This window comes from Pristis pectinata, chromosome 13 (assembly GCF_009764475.1).
Source record: "Pristis pectinata isolate sPriPec2 chromosome 13, sPriPec2.1.pri, whole genome shotgun sequence".
Taxonomy (NCBI): domain Eukaryota; kingdom Metazoa; phylum Chordata; class Chondrichthyes; order Rhinopristiformes; family Pristidae; genus Pristis; species Pristis pectinata.
Window position 1 is genome coordinate 5,523,847 of NC_067417.1, and position 23,233 is coordinate 5,547,079.

General features: G+C 43.6%; 1 long non-coding RNA gene across 1 annotated transcript; it reads right to left on the reverse strand.

The window, feature by feature from the left end:
• Positions 1-2,978: 2,978 nt before the first annotated feature.
• Positions 2,979-22,380, reverse strand: LOC127577343 (uncharacterized). The gene is made up of 3 exons (XR_007957355.1): positions 22,326-22,380; positions 6,203-6,383; positions 2,979-3,109 (listed from the first exon to the last, which is right to left on the reverse strand). It is a non-coding gene; the product is annotated as an uncharacterized LOC127577343 (long non-coding RNA).
• Between the last annotated feature and the right edge of the window lie 853 nt (positions 22,381-23,233).

The window sequence follows — 23,233 nt, forward strand, 5'->3', positions numbered from 1 at the left end:
CCACATTACAGGAAGGATGTGGAGGCTTTGGAGAGGGTGCAGAAGAGGTTCACCGGGATGTTGCCTGGATTAGAGAGATTTAGCTATAAGGAGAGGTTGGACAAAGCCCGATTGTTTTCTCTGGAGCGTTGGAGGGGTGACCTGATACAAGTATGTAGAATTATGTGAAGCATAGATAGGGTAGACAGTCAGAATCTTTTCCCCAGGGTAGAAATGTCAAATACTAGAGGGCGTAGCTTTAAAGTGAGAGGGGGAAAGTTTAAAGAAGATTTACAAGGCAAGTTTTTTTTATACACACACACACACACACACACAGAGTGACAGCTGCCTGAAATGTTCTGCCGGGATGGTGGTGGTGGAAATAGATATGATGGCAATGTTTAAGAGCCATTTGGACAGGCACATGAGCAGGTAGAGAATTGACTGGGAATTATGCCCTGTATTGCCTGTGTGTATTAAGAAAAATAATGCTCCTAGTACCAGCTCCTGAGGGACATCACTGTAGACTTCACTAGTCTGATAAACAACTGTTCACTATTACTTTTCATTTTCTATTCGTTAACCAATTTCCTATCCAGGTGACTACAGCCCCTCTAATTCCATGGGCTTCAAATCTAGATGACACCTATTACACAGCACTTTAATAACTGCTTTTGAGAAGTTTATATACACCACATTTCCTTCATTGATCCTTTGTTTGCTGATTTGCTTTAATCAAATCCCTGCTGATCCATATTTGACTGCTATTTCTGCCTTGTAAACTTAGTTCTTTAGCTGTACTGTGTAAAGGGACAACATAGATAGGGTAGAGAGCTGGTATATTTTTCCCCAGGGTTGAAATGTCTAATACCAGAGGGCATGCATTAAGGTGAGAGTGGGTAAGTTCAAAGGAGATGTGCGGGGTAAGTTTTTTTTACACAGAGACCTGTGGGTGCCTGCAACGTACTGCCTGGGGTGGTGGTGGACGCAGATACAATGGAGGTGTCTAAGAGGCTCTTAGATAGGCACATGAATGTGCAGAGAATGGAGGGATATGAACATTGTGTAGGCAGAAGGGATTAGCTTAGTTGGGCATTTGATTCTTAATTTAATTAGTTCAGCACAACATTATGAGCTGAAAGGCCTGTTCCTGTCCTGTACTGTTCTATGTTCTAACATGGGGCTCTGAAAGGTGATATATTAATGCAAATATTTTTGTATAGATAATCTGTTTCAGTCATGCTGATTGGAAGTGAATATTGACCCAGGAAAATTCTTTGTACACCATGTACAATCCTACGTATATACTCTTTATCCAAAACATTTAGTGCACTTGGTGTAACACTACAAGGGGGTTCAGATACCACCTTACTTGCAGTGTCTTCATTATAACTCAGACTGTGAGTTAAATGTGGATTCACCTCCTTATCAATTAAATTGACAATGCATTAATTAACCTATAGCATTGTTCCACTGGTCTGAAGATGCATCAGGACCAAACTACAGAAAGCTGTTGTATACGAGGTTCAATTCAATTTTATTAAATTTGTTTGAAAGAAACATGGCTTTTAAAAGAAAATGGCTTTGGTCAAAACAAGATGATTGTCTCCCAGTCAGAATGTTTCAAATGATTTGCAACCATTGAAGTACTTTTGAATTGTTGTCATTCTTACAACATGGTCAATCTCAATTAAGTCAAGCCTAATTAAGAACATAAATTGAGCCTGATTTCAAGTTTAATTCTGACTTGTATTTGACAGAGACTGTGTCTTTGTTGTGGAAAGAGAGTTAGATAAAATTTATGCATAACTTACCCATTCTGTCTCTAATGCCCACATTGCCATTTCAAAATTAACCTGTTTTATTTTGTAGGTGAGCAGGCAGCCTGCCTAATCTGGTGGAGCCTTTATTGTAATCTTAACTATTGGTATTGTTATTGGTATTGGTTTATTATTGTCACTGGTACCAAGGTACAGTGAAAAACTTGTCTTTCATACTGATAGTACAAGTCAATTAATTACACAGTGCAGTTACATTGAGTTAGTACAGAGTGCATTGATGTAGTACAGGTAAAAACAATAACAGTACAGAGTAAAGTGTCACAGCTACAGAGAAAGTGTAGTGCAATAAGGTGCAAGGTCACAACCAGTCATAGTCCATCTCATTGTATAAGGGAACCATTCAATAGTCTTATCACAGTGGGGTAGAAGCTGTTCTTAAATCTAGTGGTACATGCCCTCAGGCTCCTGTATCTTCTACCTGATAGCAGAGGAGAGAAGAGAGAATGTCCCGGGTGGGTGGGGTCTTTGATTACGTTGGCTGCTTCACCAAGACAACGAGAGGTAAAGACAGAGTCCAAGGAGGGGAGGCTGGTGTCCGTGATGCGCTGGGCTGTGTCCACAACTCTCTGCAGCTTCTTGCGGTCCTGGACAGAGCAGTTGCCATACCAAGCCGTGATACATCCAGATAGGATGCTTTCTATGGTACATCGGTAAAAATTGGTGAGAGTCAAAGGGGACAAACCAAATTCCTTTAGCCTCCTGAGGAAGTAGAGGTGCTGGTGAGCTTTCTTGGCCATGACATCTACGTGATTTGACCAGAACATTGTCTGGATTTATTGCTCAGGCTTTGTACAGGGGGATGGGGGGGGGGGGGCAGTGGGATCAGGAGAAAACCCAGACAGATACGTTTTAAAATGGATTTAATGTCAAGATCAGATGCAGTCCAGCAGGAATGAGTTGCAGTCAGGTGATGGTGCTCTCAATCGATTATATGATAATCAACCGGGATGTGGTGGTGTGAATCGAGGGTTAAATATCCGCAGAGCGGAGCAGAGGTTCTCGCAACGTGTCGGAAGAGAGCACTTGAAGTGCCGAGGCATAGAGTGACATGGACCGATACCGGTGAATGGGATGAGTATGGATGGGTACTTGATGGTCTGTTTGGATGAGGGGGGCTTGTTCCTGTGCTATGTGACTATCGGTGAATCAGGATTGAATCCGGATCTCTGGTACTGTGAGGCAGCAGCTTGACCAGCTGTGCCGCTGTGTCATCTCCAACCCCCAGCCTCTCTGGTTCAGGTACGGGCCATTGAACATATGTCTGAGTTGTCTTGCAGTGCAGATCTTCACTGCAGGTGAAAGAAAAGGAAAGAAATTGGGAGAATCAGAAGCAAACAAATAAGTGAAGTGAAAATGTGTGGTTAGTGCTTCACATCAAATGACTTTCTTGACTCTTGCAGAGATGTCAAAAGCATGGATTAAAAACCTGTGCTGAATGCATGCAAGAAGCTCAATCCTGTAAAAGAGAGTTCAAGGTCCAAGCTCATTGTGACATCCACAGCAAAAGGATCAATATCTTGGCTTTCATTGGTTCCCAGGAGAACGTTGTGCCCAGCTTGATAAAACGGTGTCCAAGGCTGGGATCTGTTTATTATTTGGATATGAATGTACAAGGCATGGTTAGTAAGTTTGCAGATGATACTAAAATAGATGGTGTTGTAGATAATCTAGAAGGTTATGAAAAATTACAGGGGGATCTTGATCAGCTGGGTATGTGGGCTGTGGATTGGCAAATGGTTTTCAATCCAGATTGGCATTGGAATTGGTTTATTATTGTCACTTGTACCGAGGTACAGTGAAAAACTTGTCTTGCATACTGATCGTACAGGTCAATTCATTACACAGTGTTGTTACATTGAGTTAGTACAGAGTGCATTGATGTAGTACAGGTAAAAACAATAACAGTACAGAGTAAAGTGTCACAGCTACAGAGAAAGTGTAGTGCAATAAGGTGCAAGGTCACAACCAGTCATAGTCCATCTCATTGCATAAGGGAACCATTCAATAGTCTTATCACAGTGGGGTAGAAGCTGTCCTTAAGTCTGGTGGTACGTGCCCTCAGGCTCCTGTATCTTCCACCTGATGGAAGAGGAGAGAAGAGAGAATGTCCCGGGTGGGTGTGGTCTTTGATTATGCTGGCTGCTTCACCAAGACAACGAGAGGTAAAGACAGAGTCCAAGGAGGAGAGGCTGGTGTCCGTGATGCACCGGGCTGTGTCCACAACTCTCTGCAGTTTCTTGCGGTCCTGGGCAGAGCAGTCGCCATACCAAGCCGTGATACATCCAGATAGGATGCTTTCTGAGGGATTGAATTTTGTGAAATCAAACCAGAGTAGGACTTGCACAGTGAATGGTAAGGCCCTGGGGAGTGTTATGGAACAGAGGGACCTAGGAGTGCAAGTGCATAGTTCACTGTAAATGGCGTCAGAAGTAGATAGGATGGTGAAAAAGGCATTTGGCAGTTGGCTTTCATCACTCAGGGTATTGAGTATAGGAGTTGGGAAGTTATATTGCAGTTGTATGAAACGTAGGTGAGGCTGCACGTGGAGTATTGTGTATAGTTTTGGTCACCCTGTTATAGGAAAGATGTCATTGAACTTGAAAAAATGCAGAAAAGATTTACCAGGATGTTGAATGGACTTGGGGTCCTGAGTTACAAGGAGAGGTTGTGTAGACCAGGACTTTATTCCTTGGGATGTAGGAGATTAGGGGTGATGTATAATATCATGAGAGGCATGGACAGGTTGAAAGCACTTAGTCTTTTTCCCAGGGAGGGGGTACTAAAAACAAGAGGGCATAGGTTTAAGCGAAGGATTAAAAGGGACATCGGGCAGCTTCTTCCCGAAGAGGGTGGTGCATATTTGGAATGAGCTGCCAGAAATAATGGTTGAGGCGGCCACATTAGCAACATTCAAAAGCCATCTAGACAAGTACATAGATAGGAGCGGTTTAGAGGGCTATGGGCCAAATGTGGGCAGATGGGACTAGCTCACTGGGCAACACAGTCAGCATGGACGAGCTGAGCCAAGGGGTCTGTTTCCGTGCTGTATGAATCTATGGTATAGACAAGATGCAAGCAGATGTGCAGTTTAAATTGGCATCATGGTCGGCACAGACATTATGGACTGAAGGGTCTGTTCCTGTGCTGTGCTGTTCTATGATTAAAGAAAGAAAAGGAAAAGTGGGAAAGGAAGTATGAGGGAAAAAAGGTCGATGGCTGGAATGTGCTGTCACTGGAAGTGCTGGAATAAATATGATAGCAATGTTTAACAGGAACTTTGATCGGCAGAATCAGAAGCATATTTATTATCACTGACTTGTATAAAGTGAAATTTGTTGTTTTGCAGCAACAGTACAGTGCAAGACATAAAATTACAATAAATTACTAAAATAAATAAATAGTGCAAAAGGAAAGGAATAACGAGGTAGTGTTCATGGGTTCATGGACCGTACAGAAATCTGACTGCGGAGGGGATGGAGCTGTTCCTGAATCACTGAGTGTGGGTCTTCAGGCTCCTGTACCTCCTCCCCGATGGTACTAATGAGAAGAGGGCATGTCCCGGGTGGTGAGGGTCCTTGGTGATGGATGCCATCTTCTTGAGGCACCACCTCTTGAAGACGTCCTCGATGGTAGGGAGGGCTTTGCCCGTGATGGAGCTGGCTGAGTCTACAACCCTCTGCAACCTTTAGTCACCCTGTGCGTTGGAGCATGAACAGGTAGGGAATGGAGGGATGTAGACCATGTGCAGGCAGGTGGGATAGTTTGGACTGGTATCATGGTGACACAGACATTGTGGGCCAAAGGGCCTGTTCCTGTGTTGTACTGTTCTATGTTTTATGTAACGGGCAAGGTATCAGTGATAACTTTCCTGCTCCACCGAGTTTTGCCCTGGGTTCTTTTACCTCCAGCTGTGGAAGAAGACCAGAGCTGTGATTTCATCTCACTGAAAGGTAGTGACTTCAACAATGCAGCAGTCGTTCAGCGCTGTTCTGGAGTCTCAGACCAGACTCTATCACTCAAGTCTCTGGAGTTGGGAACTGAACCCAGCTCATCACAATCTCCCAGCTGTAACATGCTGAGGATGGGAAGTTACCAATGCGTAATGCTATTACAGGGCCAACAACCCTGTTCAATTCCGGCCACTGTCTGTAAGGACTTTGTATGTTCTCCCCATGTCTGCGTGGGTTTCCTCCGGGTGCTCCAGTTTCCACCCACATTCCGAAGATGTACGGGTTAGGAAGTTGTGGGCATGTTACGTTGGCGCCGGAAGCATGGCAACACTTGCGGGCTGCCCCCAGAACACTCTACACAAATATGCATTTCACTGTGTGTTTCGATGTACACATGACCAATAAAGATATCTTATCATATCCTTGACATACCTCCAAACTCTTTATCACATTCCTGTCTCTGTGGGAAACTCAAGAAGCAAATGCTGCACAGCAAGATTCCACAAGCAGCGATGTGAATAGTGTCGTTGGTTGAGAGGCACAAGATACTGCAGATGTTGGAATCTGGAGCAACAAACAATCTGCTGGAGGAGCTCAGCGGATCGAGCAGCATCTGCAGGGGGAAAGGAATTGTTAATGACTCAGGTCGAAACCCTGCATCAGGACATTAGTTGAGGGCTCAACGTTCTGTGAGGAGAATAACTCTTCTATCCACTTTTCCTTCAAGGCAGTATCATAGAACCTTTGACATCCATCTGAAGGAGAGAGCTGGGGTTTCATTTTAACACATCGTTCAAAGAAGCACATCTGGCAGTGTGGCACTCCCTCAATACTGCAGGAGGTACTTTCTCAGGAGAGGGATTTGAACCCACAACTTAATTGATAATTGGTTTATTATTGTCACATGGACTGAGACACAATGAAAACCTTTTGCTTGCACGCCATTCCATACATAAGTACCTTGAGGTAATACAGGGGATTGGGGGGTTCAGGAGAAAAAACAGACAGATATGCTTTAACAGAATGCAGTGTATCATGTTACAGTTATAGAGAAAGTGAAGTGCAGGTATACAAATAAAGTTTCTGGCTTAGATGGAAGAGGTTCAGCATTTCTGACAGCTGCTTAACCAGCACCATTGTTCCATGGGGAAACAGTGCTCTCAAAATATTTGCATGCCAAAAAAAAAAGCTTTGAATTCTAATGTTCCCTCTGAATTGCAGTTGGATTATTTTTACATTGTGTTCTGGAATAATGTGGGATTTGATAATGTGGACCCTGGGGTATCTGTCAGAGCACAAATGATCTGCGGAGCTTGGAGGTAATATCACCGATATTGAGGAGGTTCAGAATGTAAAAGAAATGAAAGGATGCACATTTGTTTTTGATTAAACCTTGCACTGTCTCCTGATCTCCTACTGTTAGCTCCCACTGAGTGCCATAGCTCTGATTAGAGATAGAATAAGCAATGCTGAAATAACAATATATGGAAGATAATTTAAGTTTCAAAGTTTAACTGCTTCTTCACTTTTCAGTCTAGGTACTTGCCTTAGGCTCGCTTCATACCTTTTTACCCCAAAATAGCCTCCCCACTACCCGTTAAGGGATAAATGAAAGATTGCATTTAGTAAGTGCCCCAAGCTACTTGCCTTCTGAATCACCAGACAGTAATTGACTCTGAACCACACAAAAAAGTCTCCTCAACCTGAACTGTTAATTGTCACACCAGCAAACAAGAAGCTGGAGGAACTCAATGGGTCAGGCAGCATCTGTGGAGGGAAATGCACAGTCGACATTTCAGGTGGAGACCCTTCCTCTGGACTCATTTCCCCCCACAGATGCTGCCTGACCTGCTGAGTTCCTCCAGCATCTTGTGTGCTGCTCCAGATTCCAGCAACTACAGTCTCTTGTATCTGCATGTTAATTCTCATAGTCATAGTCATACTCATACAGCACAGAAACAGGCCCTTCGGCCCACCATGTCTATGCTGACCATCAAGTATCCATTTGCCAGGACTTCGTCCATATCCTTCTTTACTTTAGCGATTCAAGTGTTCATCCAGATACTTTTAAAATATTTTGAGAGTACTGGCCTCCAGAACTTTCTCAGGCAGTGTATTCCAGACTGCAACCATCATATAGAAGAAAAATTCTTCCTTATATCCTCTCCAACCCTTCGACTCCTCCCCGTTGCCGATCACTTCAACTCCCCCTCCCACACTATCACTGACATGTCAATCCTCGGCCTCCTCCACTGCCAGGAGAATTCCAAGCGCAAACTGGAGGAACAGCGCCTCATTTTCCATCTTGGAACCTTGCAGCCTAATAGCATGAACATTGAATTCTCCCACTTGAAGTAATCCCCACCCCCTTCCCCACACCCTCCCCCCACCCCAACATGCCTCTTCTCTTCTTCCCTTTCCTAGACTTTTTTTTTCTACCTTTTTTTTTTCCTTTTTCTCCTTCCCTGTGACCCATCCCCGGTGGATCTGCTCTCCCCTCCTCCACACACCTACCTATCACTATCTCTAACCTGCGTCTACCTATCACCACCTTGTGCCCATCCCACCTCCCCACTTTTTGTCCACCTTTCACTGCTCTACTGTTCCCTCCTATATATTGAGCTTCCCCTTTCCTATCTTCAGTCCTGAAGAAGGGTCCTGACCCGAAACGTTCACCGCCTGCTTTTCTCCACGGATGCTGCCTGGCCTGCTGAGTTCCTCCAGCATCATCGTGTTTTTCATCTAGATTCCAGCATCTGCAGTCCTTTGTTTCTCTACTCCTCACATTAGACCTCTGGTTTTCAATGTCTCTGTTACAGGGGAACAACATCACCACCCGATCTCTGCCCCTGATAATTTTGGATATCCCTCTCAGGTTCCCCTCTCAGCCTCCTCCGCCTGAAGGAAAACAAATGCAGCCTGTCTCATATCTCCTCGTTGGGTGATGGGGGAGAGTGCAAGAATCCAGTGGTGAGGCAGAACATCAGCGATGATCTTACTGAATAGCAAAGCAGACTTGACAGGCCAGATAGCTTTCTCTTGTTCCCAATCCTTGCGATCTTATAATAATAAAAAAAACATAGATGCTGAAAACCTTTTATTTTAAGTTTGAAGTGTTGGAAAACACTCAGCAGGGGTCAGGCAGCATCTTCATAGAAACAGGCCATTCGGCTCATCTAGTCCATGCTGACCTGGTCTTCTTCCTAGTCCCATCTACCTGCACCCGGAACCATAGCCCTCCAAATCCCTCCCAATCCATGTACCTATCCAAACCTCTCTTAAATGTTACAATTGACCCACATCTACCCACTTCCTTTGGCAGCTCGTTCCACACTCGCACCACCCTCTGAGTGAAGAAGTTCTCCCTCAGATTTCCCTTCAATATTTCACCTTTCACCCTAAACCTATGCCTTCTAGATCTAGTCTCACCTTATCGATACCCCTCATAATTTTGTACACCTCTATGAGATCTCCCCTCATTCTCCTGCGCTCTAGGGAATAAAGTCCTAACCTATTCAACCTTCCCTATAACTCAGGTCCTCAAGTCCTGGCAACACCTTGAAAATTTTCTCTGCACTCTTCAAGCTTATTGATATCTTTCCTGTAGGTAGGTGACCAGAACTGCACACAATGCTCTAAATTTAGCCTCATCAACATCTTGTACAACTTCAACATAACATCCCAACTCCTGTGCTCAGTGCCCTGATTTATGAAGGCCAAAGTGCCAAAAGGTCTCCTTACGACCCTATCTACCTGTGATGTCATAAGGAGAGCTTTTGTGGAGAGAGAAACAGTTAATGTGTCGGGTTTTGGATCCTTCATCAGAACTGGGAAAGGGAGAAAACATGTCAGTTTTCAGCAGCAGAGAAGGTGAGGGAGGGATGGATAAGAACCAAGAGAATATCTCTGATGAGGTGAGACCATATGGGGGAAGTTATGCTTCTTTGTCTGTGTTGTGTGTTGTTAATCTCAGGGCTGTGGGGCATGCCAAGCAGGCTAGTTTATACTAATGGAGAGAGATACTGATGTTCTTTCACCAATATCATCCCCTTCCCTGTTCATATTGATCAAGGGTGGTGGAGGCTGGTCTCACAAGATACCCATGACGATGCTCCCCCTTTCTCTTGGTGGACCCTATAAGGTAACCATGAGAGGTATCACACTTTTAGATGAGTGTCTACAAGTCCCTCACCATCGGGTTCAAGAACAGCTGCTTCCCTTCAGCCATTTGGTTCTTGAACCAACTGGCAAAACCCTAATCACTACAGTTTAGCAACACTATGATCACTTTGTACTAAGATGGACTTTCTTTTTTGTTCTGTGTGTCCTTTCTTGTAAAAGTTGTGTATAATTTATGCTTAGTTTATGTTTCTCTTGTGAATGCTGCTTATCTGATGCTCTGTGCCTGTGATGCTGCTGCAAGTAAGTTTTTCGTTGCACCTGTGCACTTGATGCTGCTGTGCACGTGACAATAGACTTGACTTTGACTTTGCCTTTGCCTCACAGTTGCAGTGATCCAGGTTCGAACCTGACCTCGGCATGGAGTTTGCATGTTCTTCCTACGACCAACTGGGTTTCCTTCAGGTGCTCCGGTCTCCTCCCACGTCCCAAAGAAGTGCCGCATGGTCAGTTAATTGGCCACCTGAGTGAGTGATGGAAGCCGGGGGAGGGTGAGGGGAAGATCTTGCTGATGGAAGTGTGGAGGGAATAAATTGCGTTAGGGTAGAGTTAGTGTAAAAATGGGTGCTTGACGGTTAGCATGGACTCGATGGGCTGAGTGATTTGATTCTGTGCCACATGACTCTGTGACTCTTTGAAAAGTACTTCTTTTGCTGGAAACACCTGGAGCCACTGTGAGATTGTAAAAGGTGCTACAGAAATTCAAGTTAGTTCTTGTAGGAGAAGACATCCCATCTGTAGGACGTTCACCAAAAATGAAACATCTCCTCGGATGTCATTGGGCACCAAATCCTGGACTATTCCACCCAGGGCTGGAGCTGAAGAGGTGGGGTGATGAGAGAGTATGGTGTAATCATCGTTAGGGCTTTTCCAAACAGTGGCTTGCCTAACAATGCTCCCATTCCCAGCTCGCTCGGAATCAATTAAAATTCAATATGTTTTCAGAACTAAAAGAAACTCCAATGTAAATGCTATTAATTAGAGCTGAAACACTTTCCATTGGGTGGCAGGCATTAAGGTGAGAAAGCTTAATTCAGTGAGGGCCACGGAGATGGAACACAGAAACCACTTAAATCTGACACATCTCTGTGTTCTTTAATTATTTCCTAAAAAAAATGCCAAGAAATTGAAGGTGGCTCTGATCCATCAAACGTAGCCAAAAAAGAAATTAGAAACCAATTTACATTGATTAATATGTAATAAAAGGAAGATTGGCAAATGTATTCTTCATTTAATTGGAAGTAACAGAATTGTAATTGCTTTAGCTTTGAATAAGTTTATCCTAATACCATTCCATCAAATTAATACTCAGAGCTGAAAGCCACATTGCCCAAGAACACAGGTCTGTCCCGTCGTGAAGCAGGTCTGTACTGACAATGGTACATAGTTCTTTCATACAGCTGGCCATTCTAATTCTCCAGGTGTCCTTGAGAAACTAGCAGCGTCTGCCCGGTTTATCTTTGGAGGTGACTTGTGGAACATGTTACCATGACAGTCTGCCAGCTCTGTGGAGGAGTTAATGGATGAGGCAAGAGGAACTAATGTTGTCTGCCTGAAGCTAAAGTAGGCATGTTTGACCAGCGATTGGGTGGGGGGGGGGGGGGGGTGGGGGAGTCTTTTTTTACCAAATAAACTTTATTCATAATAAAAGACAGACTATATACAATAATAAAACAGCTCAAACCTTTACATTTGTGTACAGATCAATCATTAGTCTTACTTTTTATACAAACCACAACACTGACATGAAACATGCACAATTCCTTTACCTTCACAGATGCTGCTTGATACCAAGCAGATAAAATTGCCCCAGACAGAAGCAGCTCACACAAATATATTTGTCACATGAATTCTGTCTTTAGATTAAATGCCAGGGGAGAGCACGAACATAGTCCCCCACTACCACAAATTACGCAGTCGAGCATCCCGCATTTGGGGACATCGCAGGCGTCAGCACCCCTGAAGTGCAATGGGATAGCCTTAATCAAGTGGAATCTAATTGGAAATGCAGGCAGCTGCTTCACTCATGATGTTAGCACTGGAGGAGAAACAATCGCTCTCAGTTGTGGAATCTCTACCAATAAGCATTTATCTGTGGTGTTACATGCTCATAAAATTGTTCATTGCCAACTGCAGAGGTGACGGGCCTCATCTTAAGAGTCAGAAGACTCTGGGACCAAATAATTGACCAGAAGATTTAAATTTAAATTGACACTCCAAATGCTGGGGGCAAGCTACATTGTTAAAAGGTGCAGCTTCAAGGCTGAGGTATTATCTGCCATCTTAAGAAGATGAACAAATCCAGATGAATATTTCAGGGAGAACAGGGGAGTTTTCTCTGGCATATTGGCAAGCATCTATCCTCAGACAACTTCACAAAAACTGGTTATCTAGATGGAAAGAGTTAGTAAGTCATTGAGAGATAAAGAACTGGAGGACATACTGTAGGTTTAAGGTGAGAAGGGAAAGATTTAACAGGAACTTGAGGGGCAACTTTTTTTGTGCAGAGAGTGGTATGTATATGGAACAAGCTGCCAGAGGAAGAGGTTGAGGCAGGTACAATAACAATTTTTAAAAGGCACTCGGACAGGTACATGGATGGGAAAGGTTTGGAGGGATATGGGCCAAATGCTGGCAAATGGGACGAGCTTGGATGGGCATCTTGGTTGGCCTGGACTAATTGGACTGAAGGGCCCATTTCCATGTTGCATGACTCGATGACTTTATGACTCTATGATACAGCATGGAAACAGGCCTTTCAGCCCATTGAATCCGCAAGCACCATCAGGAACCAGTTTTTACACCAATCTTACCCTAACTCATTATATTTTCCCCGCATTCCCATCAACTCCCTATTCCCAAGATTCCACTACTCATTTACAGATTAGGGTCAATTTACACTGGCTAATTATTCTACATTTTTAAGAAACCGGAGCACCTGGAGGAAACCCACGGTCACAGGGAGAATGTGAGAACTCCTCACAGATAGCACCGGACATCAGGATTGAACCTGGGTCGCTGGAGCTGTGTAGTAGCAGTTCTGCTAGCTGAACTGCTCTGCTGTCATCATATCGTCTTGCTTGGGCAGTGTGGCTGTTGTTTATACCTGCTCTTTAACAATTAGTTACAAGTTCTTCAAGACTTTCTTCTGTTTAGGCAATCCCTTGAGATTGAGGATCTCTAAGATAAGATATCTTTATTAGTCACATGTACATCAAAACACACAGTGAAATGCATCTTTGCGTAGAGCATTCTGGGGGCAGCCCGCAAGTGTCGCCACTCTTCCGGCGCCAACATAGCACACCCATAACTTCCTAACCTGTACGTAATTGGAATGTGGGAGGAAACTGGAGCACCCGGAGGAAACCCACGCAGACACGGGGAGAACGTACAAACTCCTTACAGACAGTGGCCAGAATTGAACCCTGGTCACTGGCGCTGTAAAGTGTTATGCTAGCCGCTACACTACTGTGCCTGCCCTCATGACCTTCTTGACAGTTAAGAGTGGTAGCAACGCTGGACAAGGTAGGTTGCTGTGGGATAGAATCAAGGGGAAGGTGTAGCAATGTGGGGTTGTTGGGAAAGTGAGAGGTATTTTTGGGAGGGGGACAGCAATTGGGGATGGGTGCATTAGAGTTGGGAGGGTAATTTGGGGATGGTGGGGTGGGCGGTTGGTTGTAGCTTGGGACAGGTCTGGAAGAGTGGAATGTGACGGATAAATTGAACATTTTAAAATCAGGATGATAGACTTTCGTAATTAGTGGAGACACAAGAAACTGCAGATGCTGGAATCTGGAGCAACACGTAAAACGCTGGAGGAACTCAATGGGTCAGGCAGCATCTATGGAGGTAAATGGATAGCCGATGTTTTGGGTTGAATGTCTATCTCAACCCAAAACATCAAATATTTCCCTCCATAGATGCTGCCTGACCTGCTGAAATCCTTCAGCTTTTTGTATGTTGCTCCTTTGTTATTAGTTGCCCTAAACCAAGGCAGGTTTTAAAACACTGGTCCACCATGATCTTGTTGCAAGGAAAAACAGTTCTTGGGCTGAATGGTCCCTAAAACTTGCTCTGTGAAAATTGTCCTAACTGTTTATGCAGGGTCTTCTGTAAGTTAAATAGAACCATTTTCCCACATGATGTCGTCCACCAATTGCTTCACAACAGACACTTCTACTTCTCAGGAAACTTATTTTCATGGAAGGTCATTCCCATTGACTTGACACAATTGGTTTTCATCAGACTTGAACCGCAAATAATTTCAGTTGACTCTTAGAAACAATTTTACATTCGACTAAAACCTGGCTGGCCTTGAGGTAGGAATGACCCAAAACCAACTGCCAAATTATCTAAAAGGTATTTGTGTCATTTTTCATTACTTTTAGTTTATCAAACATATTTTTTGGTCTTTTTGTTAATTTCAGGGCCATTTAATTTTTCACAGACATGAATAAAATGTTGGCCATTATTCTGATAATTATTGTGCAAAATTCCTCAAGTATGATGTATGTATGAGTTTACACAAAAGGTCCATCATGCCATAATATTTAGGGAGAATAATCACCTCTTCTTCTACTAGGCAAAGAATATTTTTCTCTGCAATGCAACAGCTTTTTTTCTTTCATGAAAAGAAGCTTGAATTTCTGCATAAACTTACCATTGAAGAACTAGTTAAATCAGCCCACTGATCCCCATGATGGTCCCCAGGATTGAGGACATCTTAAGAGGTGGTGCCCCAAGAGGGTGGCATCCATCACTAAGGACGCTCACCATCTTCTCGTTACCACCATCGGGGAGGAGGTACAGGAGCCTGAAGACCCACACTCAACGATTCAGGAACAGCTTCTTCCCCTCCGCCTTCAGATTTCTGAACGGTCCATAAACCCTGAACACTATCTCGTTATTCCTTTCCTTTTTCACTATTTATTTATTTTAGTAATTTGTTGTAATTTTATGCCTTTGCACTGTACTGCTGCTGCAAAGCAACAAATTTCACATCATATATATCAGTGATAATAAATCTGATTTTGGTTCTGAATAATGACGAGGATCATACAAAAGAACATAGAACATAGAGGAGTACAGCACAGGAACAGGCCCTTCAGCCCACCCTATCCATTCTGACTGTCAAGTACCCGTCTATATTAAACCCATTTACCAGCCCTTGCTCTGTTGCCTTCTGGTATTGGTATTGGTTTATTATTGTCGCTGGTACTGAGGTACAGTGAAAAACTTGTCTTGCATACTGATCGTACAGGTCAATTCATTACACAGTGCAGTTACATTGAGTTAGTACAGAGTGCATTGATGTAGTACAGGTAAAAACAATAACAGTACAGAGTAAAGTGTCACAGCTACAGAGAAAGTGCAGTGCAATAAGGTGCAAGGTCACAACAAGGTAGATCATGAGGTCAGAGTCCATCTCATCGTATAAGCGAACCGTTTAATAGTCTTATCACAGTGGGGTAGAAGCTGTCCTTAAGTCTGGTGGTACGTGCCCTTAGGCTCTTGTATCTTTTGTGCCTTTGCATAGATGGATAGTGAGAAATCTTTTGGCCATAATGAAGGTCTAAAACTAGAGAGATTGGTTTAGGGTGAAGAATGAAAGGGTTAGAGGGGGTCTGAGAGAAAAGGAAAATCAGCCAGAGGATGATTGCAATCTGGAACACTTCACATGAGAATGTGGTACTCCCACAACATTTATAAAATATCTGGACAAGCATGAATCCGAAGACACAGAAGGCCATGGAGCAAGTGCTGGTAAATGGGTTTAATATCAATGGGAACTTGATAGTCATAATAGATGTGGTTGGTTGAAGTGTCTGCTTCTATGTTATGTGACTCCATGTCTATAAATCAGTGCACTGAATATCAGTGAGGTACATTCCAATGAAGAACTGGTCAAATCAGCCCACTGAATGTCAACAGTAACTTTTCACTGAGGAATTAGTTACATCAACACACTGGATATCAATTAGGAATTTTATGCTGAAGAACTATGCAAGAATGCACCAAATATTAGAGAAGAATTTATCATTGAAGAACCGGCTAACTCAGTGAACTGAGTGGCAATGAAGAGGCACTTCAGGAAAGGGAAGGAGGGCGAACATGCGCTGGTCTACATTGGGGGATCAGTAGTGGAGAGATTCAGCAGCTTTAAATTCCTGGGTGTTAACATATCGGATGACCTGTCCTGGGCCCAACACACAGTTGCAATCACAAGGAAGGCGCACCAGCATCTTTACTTTCTTGGGAGGTTAAGGAGGTTCAGCTTGTCACCGGACACTCTAACAAACTTCTACAGGTGTACTGTTGAAAGTAGCCTGACTGGTTGCCTCGTGGTCTGGTACAGTAATTCGAATGCACAGGAACACAAGAAGCTGCAGGGAGTAGTGGACTCAGCCCAATACATCACAAGTACATCCGTCCCCAACATCTGAAGTACTTACATGAAGCGCTGCCTCAAGAAGGCAACATCGATCAAAGATCCCCACCATCTGGGCCATGCCATCTTCTCGCAGCTACCATCAGACAGGAGGTACAGAAGCCTGAAGTCCCACGCCACCAGGTTCAAGAACAGCTACTTCCCTTCAACCATTTGATTCTTGGACCAACCTGCATAACCCTAATCACTTTAGCAAGACTATGACCAGTTTGATCACCTTGCACTAAAATGAACTTTGGTTTGTTTTTCTAATTGTTTTATTTGTAAAAATTGTGTATATTTTTTGTTTAATATATATCTTTCTTGTGAATGCTGCTTATCTGATGCTATGTGCCTGCAGATCAGTTTTTCATTGCACCTGTGCACACATGGACTTGTGCAGATGACGATAAACTCGACATTGACTTTGAGCTTCCGACTGAAAGACAAGTTAAATCAGCTCACTGACTAACAGTGAGTTTTATCACTCAATAATTAGTTAAATTAGACCAATGTACTATATCTTCTCGGTCTCCTTGCATAAAGTCCCTTCACTTAGCAACAAACAATCTGCTGGAGGAACTCAGTGGGTCGAGCAGCATCTGTGGGAAGAAAGGAATTGCCAACGTTTCAGGTCGAAACTCTGCATCAGGACAGGAAAGGAATCATCATTTTGTTCCTCCCACAGATGCTGCTCCATGCACTGAGTTCCTCCAGCAGATTATGTGTTGCTCCAGATTCCAGTGTCTGCCGTCTCTTAAGTCTCCAAGTCCCTTCACTTAGTTTGGCAGTACTGCTCTCTCTAAGGAGGAGGTTTCAAGCCCCAGTGTAGAAGTTTCTGCCCTGGAGCAATGAAGGAATGATGCTTGATGTTGTACTTTGAGAAAATCACTCACAAATTTCGAGCAGGCTGTCTGGTGTGAATATCCCCTTTTCCGACATTGTGGATCTGTGACTACCAGCAACAGTGATGTCATCAAGTAGGCTGAGCAGCCAATCAGATGAAGGAAATCTCGCACACGGTAAACCGGAAAGTAAAATATATTAATTATATTTCAGCATTTAAACCATTTTATGGAAAGTAAATGGAAGATTGGAACTTAAATGTGGGGATACAGCTTAGCACATCATGGAAACCAGCCTCCCCTCCATGGACTCTGTCTATACTTCTCGCTGTTGTGGTAAAGCAGCCAACATAATCGGGCAGAAGATACAAAAGTCTGAAAGCACATATCACCAGGCTCAAGGACAGCTTCTATCCTGCTGTTATAAGACTATTGAACGGTTCTCTAGTACGATAAGATGGACTCTGACCTCACAATCTACTTTGCTATAACTTTGCACCTTATTGTCTGCCTGCACTGCACTTTCTCTGCAGCTGTTACACCTTATTCTGCATTCTGTTATTGTTTTACCTTGTACTACCTGAATGCACTGTGTAATGAATTGATCTGTATGAAGGGTATGCAAGACAAGTTTTTCACCGTACTGCGATACATGTGACATTAATAAACCAATTCCAATTCCAATTAGAGCAAAAGCAGAACAACCAATGCAATTAAAAATACTTCTTTTAAACGACTTTTAAATCTATGTAACTTCCATTTTTTATCAAGAGAGAATTACAATTAATGTGTACAAAATTAATTTTTTGCTGGGTCAGAGAGGTTGTTCAGCAGATTATAGGATACACTGGTACATTTGACCATTCATCCCATCCCCGATTTACCACGAAGTCCAAGGACAGTCTCACACCTTACTGGCCACATGCCTCTAAGAATTCTTGGTACCTTGGGCCCGTTAGATCCTTTGGTCATTGTATCATTGGCTAAGCAGTCTGTGATATCCTAAGTATGAATGTTAGGATTAAAAACTTGAAAGACATTAGGACAGGTCGATAGGCTTGTTAAGAAGGCCTGTGGAGTGTTGGCCTTCATTAGTCAGGGTACTGAGTTCAAGAGCCGCGAGGTGATGTTGCAGCTCTGTAGAACTCTGGTTAGAACACACTTGGATTATTTTTTTCAGTTCTGGTCGCCTCATTATAGGAAGGATGTGGAAGCTTTAGAGAGGGTGCAGAGGAGATTTACCAGGATGATGCCTGGATTAGAGTGCATGTCTTATGAGGATTGGTTGAGCGAGCTAGGGCTTTTCTCTTTGGAGAGTAGGAGAATGAGAGTGACTTGATAGAGGTGTACAAGATGATAAGAGACACAGATTGAGTGGACAGTCAGAGACTTTTTCCAAGGGCGAAAGTGAATAACATGAGGGGGCAAAATTTTAAGGTGATTTGAGGAAGATATAAGAGGGATGTCAGGGGTAAGTTTTTTACACAGAATGTGGTGGGTGCGTGGAACGCACTGTCAGCAGAGGTTGTGGGGGCAGGTACATTAGGGACATTCAAGAGACTCTTTGATAGCCACATGAATGATAGAAAAATGGAGGGCTATGTGGGACGGAAGGGTTGGATAGATTGTGGAGCAGGATAAAATGTTGGCACAACATCGTGGGCCGAAAGGCCTGTACTGTAATGTTCTATGTTCTATGACAGGTACATGGACAGGAAGGGTTTAGAGGGATATGGGCCAAATGCAGGCAAATGAGATTAGTGTAGATAGGCATCTCGGTTAGCATCAATGAGTTGGGCCGAAGGGCCTGTTTCTGTGCTGGATAACTCTATAACTCTATGGCAACAACAGATGGGTAGATGTCTGTCATGACTGTGAAGTATTAATAAGATTAATTAGTAATAAATTCACTTTAAACACATTTATGTAAATTTGTTAAATCATTAATATTAATTAAAATAATTAAGAAGTTGGCACAGTAGTGAAGCTCTTCGAGCAGCTGCTGCATAATTCCAGGGAGACTGACACTGGTGCTGTCTATGTGGAGTTTGCACGTTCTCCCTGTGACTGTGTGGCTTTCCTCTAGGTGCTCCAGGTTCATCCCACATCCCAAAGACATGCAAGTTGGTTAACTAGTCACTGTGAATTATATGTAGACGGCAGGAGAATCAGGGAAGAGTTGGTGGGCATTTGAGAGGGAGATATGTGGGGGAATGGGACCATTGGGAATATTTTGCAAGCCAGCATAGTCAAATGTCAAGTCAAGTCAAATCAAGTTGATTGTCACGTGCACATGTACAGGTGCAATGAAAAACCTGCTTGCAACAGCATCACAGGCAGGTAGATTCAGACAACACACAGAACATAAATTATGCATGAATTGTACATAAATTATACAAGACAGCAAAGAGAAAGAAAAATAAAGATTGTGCAAAACCAAGACCTTCGTGGAAAATAAAATACAATCAGAGACAAGTCCATGGTAGTGCGAGAGGTGGTCCATGGTGTTCTGTTGCTGAGGTAGGGTTAGGGTTGTGCAGGTTGGTTTAAGAACCTGATGGTTGTAGGAAAGTAGCTGTTGCTGAATCTGGTGGTGTGGGACTTCAGGCTTCTGTACCTCCTGCCTGACAGTAGCAGTGAGAAGAGGGCATGGCCCTGATGGTGGGGATCCTTGATGACAGATGCCGTCTTCTTGAGGCAGCGCCTCTTGTAGATACTGTCAGTGGTGGGGAGGGCTGTGCCCATGATGAACCGGGCTGTGTCCACTTCTCTCTGCAGCCTTTTTATATGTCATGGGGAAATATATGAAAACAAAAGTTACTTTCACTTACCCTTTACTGAAAGTTGATGACCTCATTCAAATGAATGGATGGCGTTGGATACATCAGCTATTGTTGGTATGTGACCAACATGCCAGACATAAAGTCTATCGTCCCCCCGGCTCAATTAGTAATGGGAACTGTCCCTGGTCTCAGTGGTAAATCTGCAGATAGGACTAGTGGTCAGATGGACACATGAATTGCCAAATTCCATGCATCGGCATGGGATCTTGGAACATACCCACGTAAAGATCGTAGCTACCTAGCATTCCTCTCTGGAAACCTCACCTAGCTGTCAATATGTGTAGCGGTTAGCATAATGCTATTACAGCACCAGCAACCCAGGTTTAATTCCGGCCCCTTTCTGCAAGGAGTTTGTACGTTCTCCCCATGTCTGCGTGGGTTTCTTCTGGGTGCTCCGGTTTCCTCCCATGTTCCAAAGACGTGCGGGTTAGGAAGTTGTGGGCGTGCTATGTTGGCGCCGGAAGCGTGGCGACACTTGCGGGCTGCCCCCAGAACACTCTATGCAAAAGATGTATTTCATTGTGTGTTTCGATGTACATGTGACTAATAAAGGTATCTTATCTTATCTTGTCTTATCTTATCTCAGTCCCTGCTTTTCATAACATGAATCCCACTTCCAAAATGATTACTGTCATTCACGAATTTGGAAAGATAAAACCAGAACCGAGAATTAATTATTCCACAACCTTTAAATATAAACAATAAATATTTTCTGGGCTTGGAGGTTTTATTTCTAGTCTATTGTAAACCAACACTCAGAGACAGAGGATAAGTTCCAGTCAGGAACATACAGTCGAATAGCTCAGGTAGCCAATTTGGTCGGCATGGACAAGTTGGGCCGAAGGGCCTGTGCCTGTGACATACAAGTATGGGGTGCAACTGGCCTCTCTAATCCAGGCAACATCAAAGAGTATGAGCTATAAAGTTGGACAAACTTGGATTGTTTTCTCTGGAGCGTCGGAGACTGAGGGGAGACCTGATAGAAGTATGTAAAATATTGAGGGGCACAGGCAGGGTAGACAGTCAGAGCCTTTTTTCCAGAGTGGAATTGTCAAGTACTAGAGGACATTGGTTTAAGATGAGAGGGGAAAGTTTAAAGGAGATTTACGATGCAAGTTTTTTACACAGAGAGTGGTGGGTGCCTGGAACACACTGCCAGGGGAGGTGGTGGAAGCAGATACAACAGCAACGTTTAAGAGACATTTAGACAGACACATGAACAGGCAGGGAATGGGGGGATATGGACCATATGCTGGCAGGTGGGATTAGTTTGGATTGGCATCATGGTCGCACAGACATCGTGGCCTGTATGGCCTGTTCCTGTACCAAACTGTTCTCTGTTCTCTGTTCTCTGTTCTCTGTTCTCTGCCTCCTCCATTCTGATTCATTTAGAGCTGGACAACATGAAATGTCCACATCCCACAAATAAATAAGAATTCCCATCCTCTCCCAAGTCAGATGTAAGCACAAGTTCAGCTTAAGTTATTCACACTGTTATTTGCTTTTGAGCATGCAAGATTTGGTGACTCATATATAAGCAGAAATTACCAGTGCTCACAGTTTGAGGTGGCTGAATCAACAGGTGCTGGGGAGAAAAGTCGGCTCTCTAAATTGGAACATCTCTTCGATAAAAGATTTAGTTAATGGGCATGGATATAATTGCCACAGTTAGAAAAAAATGTTTTCACCTTTTCAATTTGTACTAAGTTGCTTGGTACTCCCTTGAGAGGAGCTAATGCTGAATTTTTACATTGTTAAGAGGAGAGACAGCACTGCAAGGATTCAGGAATTAGCAAACAGCCTCTCATCTAACTGCTGGTTAAAAATCATTCTTGCAACTCTAACACAAATGTAAAATCAAAACTTGGCTCAGTTCCATGCTTCAAGTTGACTCTCCTAATAAGAAAATAGGGGATTGGCTCAGTTCCTGGTGAGGTCTTGTTCGAAGGTCTTGACTTACACTCACTGCATTAACCCCCAAAAATTCAAAAATTAAAGCAAGAGCAATTCAAGGTCAGCTTTGTTCCCGAGAAACCTATTCAGTTTTCTCTCTCTCTCTCTCTCTCTCTCTCTCTCTCTCTCTCTCTCTCTCTCTCTCTCTCTCTCTCTCTCTCTCGCTCTCGCTCTCTCTCTCTCTCTCTCGCTCTCTCGCTCTCTCTCTAGATAGTATTAAGTGACACTGAAATAGTATTAAGTGACACCGTACTCCTGTTTTCCAGATTCTCTCACCGGTTCTGAATCAGGCAGAAAAAGTGACTTACCCGAAGTTGTTGAATTGTTGGTGGTACAGCGGAACTGCTGCCTCACAGCTCCAGAGATCTGGTCCAATCCTGACCTCTGATGCTGTCTGTGTGTGGAGCTTGCACATTCTCTCTGTGACTGCACAGATTTCCTCCAGGTGCTCAGGTTTCAAAGACGTGCAGGCGAGTAGGTTAATTGGCCTCTATAAATGGCCCCAAGTGTGTTAGGTGAGTGGTGGAATCTGGGGAGGAGTAAATCAGAATGTAGGAAGAATAAAAACATGGGATTAGTTTCAATGGACAGTTGCTGGTCAGTGCATCGAGGAGCCATTCTGTATCTCTCTTTGACTGTCTATGGCTCTGTAACATAATATTGAGTCTGGAAGTCTGCAATGTCCCCGGAGGGAGGATGAGGTGTCATTCCTCAAGTTTACATTGAGTGGTCGTGGAACAGAGCGAGAGATTGAGTTACTTGGAACTATACTCACTGGAATTCAGAAGAATGAGAGGGGATCTTATGGAAAAGTATAAACTTATGAAAAGGATAGATAAGATAGAGGCAGGAAAGTTGTTTCCACTGGTAGGTGAGACTAGAACTTGGGGACATTTTCCCACAGCGAAAATGGCTAACACAAGGGGACATAATTTTAAGGTGATTAGAGGAAGGTGTAGCGAGGATGTCAGAGGAAAGTTTTTTTACACAGAGAGTGGTGGGTGTGTGGAAAGCACTGCCTGCAGAGGTTGTGGGGGCAGATACATTAGGGACATTTAAGAGACTCTTAGATAGGCACATGAATGATAGAGAAATGGGGGGCGATGTGGGAGGGAAGGGTTAGACAGAACTGAGAGCAGGATAAAATGTTGGCACAACATAGTGGGCCGAAGGGCCTGTACTGTGCTGTAATGTTCTATGACCCATACTTGATGAA